Raw genomic sequence first — 6181 nt, 5'->3', positions numbered from 1 at the left:
GACGGTCTTAATCATGGCGCACAGAGCTGGAAATGCGACACTTCGGAACGACTGCTTTTGTCAAAATCTGGCTACGTCAACCACCTTAAGTCTCACAAAACTCATGTTCAGGTCAACTTTGCACCTACTAGTCAGAACCAAACCATCTGTAGAGTAGCTTTCTACCTCTAGGTCACCAGTGATTAACACAAAACTTTAGCGGATATAAGTGTCTATGAATGCCAAGTCATCGAGCTCATACAGCGAACAGTTAGAGAATATCCAACAACCGAGGGTCTGAATATTTCATAAACTTTATTTCTCTCCTTCCCCCTCTTTATCTATCTGTCAGTATTTCTCTTCTCTCTTTTATTCCCCTTCTCTTTCTCGCTCTTTATATATATATATATATATATATATATATATATTAATATATATATATATATATATATATATATATATAGAGAGAGAGAGAGAGAGAGAGAGAGAGAGAGAAGAGAAAGAATAAGTATATATATGTGGGTGTGTATAGTGTATTGTATTGTCATTAAATCAAGGCATTATGTTACTGACTTACACATAATTAATTAAACTAAGACAAGAGGCGAAAAAAATATATAACATGAAAAAGTATGTATTTAAATAAAGAAGATCAAATGATCACGCGAGCAAGAATAACAACAGGTTTTTTTTAATGAAATTATAACACTCTCCCCTACTTTCATAAAATCCAGTCGCTGGATTGGTTTGCGAATTCTCTTAGACACCATCAGGGAAATAGCTCATCACTGAGAATTCTAGAATCAGTTTCAGATCTTCGAGGAGAAAGAATCCATGGTGCTTATTCGCCAAACTTTCTGTAGAATCTACATTTTGTATATAATTGCTTAGAGCTGGTAGAACCTTTTCAGCAAAAACTTGAGGTTGATCCTGAGATAGAAAACGTTCCAAATGTCTCAGTGCTAATAAATCTTTACGGCCATTATGATGTTGAATTCTGGCATATGTAGGTTTGTCTTTGAGTAGTTCTATTTTCTTCCGACATCAATTAGTTTTAATATAACTTGCGCAGGCTCGCAGAGCCAAACAGGTTATGTAGTACCAGTGTGAGAGCGCCTTAAAAATTGAATATGCGCTCGTGAAGTGTGGCATTAGCGGCAATGCATAGTAAAGAGCAAATACTGTGTAAAAATCCTGTAGAACTATGTGCCAAGCGTTAATGGGAAACTGTTGGCATTCCAAAGCTAATAAAATGGTGTTCCATATAATATCGTGATAACGTTCCAATTTGCTATTACCTCTTGGGTTATAAGCAGTAGTGTAGTTAGATCCAATCCTTAGCCGTAGCAAAAATTGTTTGTATTTTTCCGACATAAACGAAGTCCTTTGGTCGGAATGGATAAATGAAGGAATTCCGAAAATAGGATAAATATCATCAAGCGCCGAGTCGCAGTTTGAGAGGAGATATCACAACCAGGGAAAGCAAACGTGAATCGATTGTATTCGCCGACGACAGTATGTAATGGCAACTCGATGAAGTTGCCGAGAGGGGTCCTTTATAATTAATCGAAAGACGTTGAAACGGAACAGAAGAACGGATGAGAATATTATTAGTAGAATTAAAGGATTTAGTTTTTATTATTGCACACGTAGTACATCCGGATATCACACGCCGGACTTTATGGATTGAACACGGCATATTTTGTGACCTTGCAAAATGCCAAAAGCGCTGTATTAAAAAATGTATCAATGACTTATGGAGGGATTTTAGTTCCCACAAAAGAAAGAAATAGCAGCAACTCATGTTCGAGATAACGTATCAGCAACAACATTTAAATTCGAGAACGCTGCTTTATAAGAAGCTTCAGTTTCAATCGTGTGAGTTTAGCGTTTTAAGTTTTTACACGATTAGCAGATTTAAACATAAAAGGTATCGCTCGCTAATCCGTCTTACTAGTAAAGTGTTTCTCGCCAATGAGGCATTTTTATTTACGAACACAATCGACAATAGCGTACGCTTCTTTTTCAGTAATATAAAGTCACGTTTCAGAGAGATTTAACGACCGACTGGAATGTTATAGTTCTACCAGCTTGTAAATGAGTCCCTGTGATTGCCTTTTCTGAAGCGTCGGTTTTAATAACAAACGGTAATTCATTGTCGATAACTTTTATAGAGAATTTGGTAGATTCACGAGTGTTTACAACCACGGGAAGCACCGGAAATTGTTTATATTCAACCAGTGGACGAATTTTATATTATCTGTGGTATCTATTTGGCATAGTAGACAAATATACTACGAAGGCACCGTTTTTAAAGATTAAGAATCAGAAAAGGGAAGGCATTTGTAGAAACAGTACCCAAACATTCAGAGTCTAGATGGAGAGTTCCATCACAAATTTTATAATCAAGCACGTTAATAGAACAAAGTGAAAACATTGAATTTCCCCGGTTTCTTTTAAGGTTGTGTGATGACGCAGCATTTAAGAAGGTCTCCAAGTTAAGGTCATGCTCCTCCTGGTTTTTATCGCAAATAGTTATGTCATCTGTGGTCAGAAGCTAAGAAAAACAGAAGTCTTACCGTGGGTGTGGAGCGAGTGAGTTAAGGCCGAGAAAAGGAAAAACAAAGATGGCGGCCAGCATTTTATTACGTGCGTTCTCGCAAAATCTTGCTTCATTTTTCGGTGCTGTGGAGATTCCAGATCTGGCAAGAGAGTAGGTGAACCGGAAGTGGAGATTCTACTTTCTCGGATTTATTCCTTTTTGTGTGTTTGAGGTGACCCCCTCCTCGGGGGGCGCACTGAAGTTTTAGTTTAGTTTTTTTTAAAGATAGTATTTTCAAGCTATTTCGGCGATGGCCAACGCTGGCTTAAGCAACATGATTAAGCCTTATAATGGCGACGGTGATGTGTTGGCATGGCTTAAAACAGTGGACCTTGTGGCAAGGATTCAAAAGTTGGACGATGTGGCCGCATTAATACCACTGTTTCTAGAAGGGGACGCGCTGCCCTTCTATTTGAGGCTCAGCGAGGAGATCAGGGTGAGGCGGACACCATCGAGGGTCGACTGATGGAAGCTTTTGAAGAGAGGCCTTTCGAGGCCTTTAATAAGTTGCAGGAGAAGAGATGGACCGGTAAATCTGTTGATATCTACTAGAATGAGATAAGGAGATTGGTTGAGTTGTCGGGCATCTGGAGACACGCCACAAGTCACGTAGTCAAAATGACATTCATTACTAGGTTCCCGGAAGAGATATCAAAACGTTTGCAGCAGGTCCCGGGAGTGGAGACGCTTGATGTGAGTGAGCTGCTCAAAACTGCGAAGATCTTGGTGAGCACCCAGCCCACGGAGTCTGGAGGGACAATAACAACGGTACAGCAGGATGGTGGCATGCTTCGAATGTGGGGGACCACACATGAGAAAATACTGCAGGAAGTTCTTGCAATGGACAGTGTGATATAAATGCAATCGGAGAGGCCATTTAGCGGTGAAATGCACGAGTTCGGGAAACAGCGGCCGCCCTGATTCGGGAATAATGGCGCACTCGCAGCAGATGCCCAAGCAGAAGATCGTGGGGGAAGGAAGAGGAGGTATGGCTCTGATCGACACTGGTTGTGCCACTACCATGGTGCACACGACCCTGGTCGGAAGATGAAAAGGGAAAGTGAAAGGTGAAGAATTCGATGGGTCGCGAGTGAAGTGTCGAGGGAGGAATGTTCTATTGATATTGCTAAACACCGGATGAGGATCCATGCAATTGTCACCGATCATCTGGTGTCTGGCGTCCAAGCCGTCATTCGAATGGATGTGATATGCCGACTTGGAGGCGTTACCATCACATGCGACAACGTGAGGTTCGGACTAGCTGAGTGCGCAGTGACAGAACAAGTTCCCGGAGCGACCAACAAGGCCGGGGAGGAAAGAAAAATGTCGATCAAAGATCAAGACTTCCGAGCCAAATTCGACGGAGAGCAGTGGACTGTGGAGTGGGCATGGAAACATCAAGCACCATCGCTGACAAACAGGGTGGCGTGCTACACTAATTCGCTCAGAGGAGAGGCGAGAAAGGAGTTTGAAAAAGAAGTGGGCCGATGGATTGGGGAGGGTTTACTGCTGCTTTGGATGGATGACGTTGAGTTGATGGCCGTTCTGCAACCAACTAAAGGGAAAGTAAGGCCGGTCCAGGATTTCCGAGAGGTGAACCAACATGTTGAGTGCCATACTGGAGCCGACACCGTAGATGTGTGTAGTGAGACCATTAGAGAATGGAGGCAGATGAATGAGGCGTCCACGTTGGTAGATCTAAAATCTGCTTATTTGCAACTCCACCTCGCCAAGAAGCTCTGGAAATACCAGTTAGTCGGGTACAAAGGCAAAACTTACTGCCTTACGCGAGTGGGTTTTGGGCTGAATTCGGCACCTAAGAGCATGTCAACCATCCTCAGGAAGATTATGGAAAAAATTGGAAAAGATGGGGCAGTGAGTTCATACATAAACGACATTCTTATGAATGAGCCTCTGGTAACTGCTAAGGAGGTGGTGGCTCATTTGAAGAGGTTTGGGTTGGTAGCCAAAGCGCCAGAAAAATTAGACGGAGGGGCTGCTTTGGGGCTAAGGCTGAAACGAGGTGCATCGAGCAGCCTAGAGTTTCGAAGGGGGAACGAGATCCCGCAACTGAAGCAAGGGCTCAACAGACGGGAACTTTTTTCCAAATGCGGGAAGTTGATCGGACATGACCCCGTTGCTGGCTGGCTTAGACCAGCATGCAGCTACATAAAGAGGCGTGCCGAAGGAAGAGGATGGGAGGATAAAGTGGGAGGAAGAACGGTCGCCATGATGGAAGAGCTCCTGAAAGAAGCAGAACGGCAAGACCCAGTCCAGGGAACCTGGAACGTATGGCGAACATTGGATGGAGTCGTGTAGTGTGATGCAAGCAGCATTGCAACAGGGGTCGTCTTGGAAGTTGGAGGAGTGGTTGCAGAAGATGCGGCCTGGTTACGGAAGAAGAATGATGTCAGCCACATCAATGTAGCGGAATTAGATGCGATAAAAAGGGGACAATCTGGCGTTAAAATTGGGACTGCGTGACATCTGCATTAAAACACTCTGCCACTGTGTTTGCTTGGCTAAAGTCCCTTATTTCAAGCGAAAAAGGGATAAGAACGAAAACGGCAGCAGAGATGTTAGTGAAGCGCAGGCTTGGGATGCTAGCTGAGCTGATGCAGGAGTTTTGTTTGAAGCTTTGCGTAGACATGGTGGCTTCTGAGAAGAACCGAACAGATGCTCTCACAAGAGTGAAGAAAAGCTGGGTTGTGCCAAAGAACGATGTTGTTGCTGCATCGGATCTAGATGATGTTGGCTTGCGAGAGCTGCACAATCTGCACCATATGAGGGTAGAGAGGACGTGGTACTTGGTGAAGAATGTCGACCCGAGTGTCACCAAGGAGCAAGTGAGGCAAGTGATCAGGACATGCGACAGTTGTCAGTCGATTGATTCTTTTCCAAGCACGCATGAAGCTGGTCAATTGGGGGTAAGTGAGACCTGGGAGAGACTGGCATGCGATGTCACCCATTACAGGCGTGGACTTTGCCTGACCATGATTGACTACGGTCCCGGGCGATTTGCTCTATTGAAGAAGCTACGTAGAGGAACAGGGAATGAAATAGCGGCAATCCTCGATGAGGTGTTTTTGGTTTTGAGGTCCCGTGGAAGAGCATTTAACCGACAACGGGACCGCATTCAAGTCAGTAGCAGTGATGAAAGTAATGAAGAAATGGAATATCCAACAATTTTTTAGAGCTGCCTACAAACCCAGTGGTAACGGGATCTTGGAGAGAAAATACCACACCATAAAGGCAGTTGTGGAAAGGGGAGGCACCTCACCTGAGCAAGCTGTCTTCTGGTATAATATGTCGCCTAGATTGGGTCAAATGGCAGAGACGGTACGCAACTGTCAACATTCGCATATTCCTGGATACATCCCAGGGTTGAGCCGGCAAGCAGAGAGGCAGACCCCACAGGGACCATTAAACTCGGGGATGAAGTATGGGTGAAGCCACGGGGGGCGCGCTGCACCACACAATGGAGTAGAGGTCGCGTGACTGGGAGGAACACCAGAAACAATATTCTGGGGGACGGGTACCAAGACATATTCTCGATATCAGAACAGTGGAAGGCGAAAATTGAGGGGAATGTGCAGCAAC

This window comes from Euprymna scolopes, chromosome 33, assembly GCF_053919585.1.
Source record: "Euprymna scolopes isolate OS-2025 chromosome 33, ASM5391958v1, whole genome shotgun sequence".
NCBI lineage: Eukaryota > Metazoa > Mollusca > Cephalopoda > Sepiida > Sepiolidae > Euprymna > Euprymna scolopes.
The sequence above is the reverse complement of the archived record's forward strand: the minus strand, read 5'-3'. Positions refer to the sequence as shown.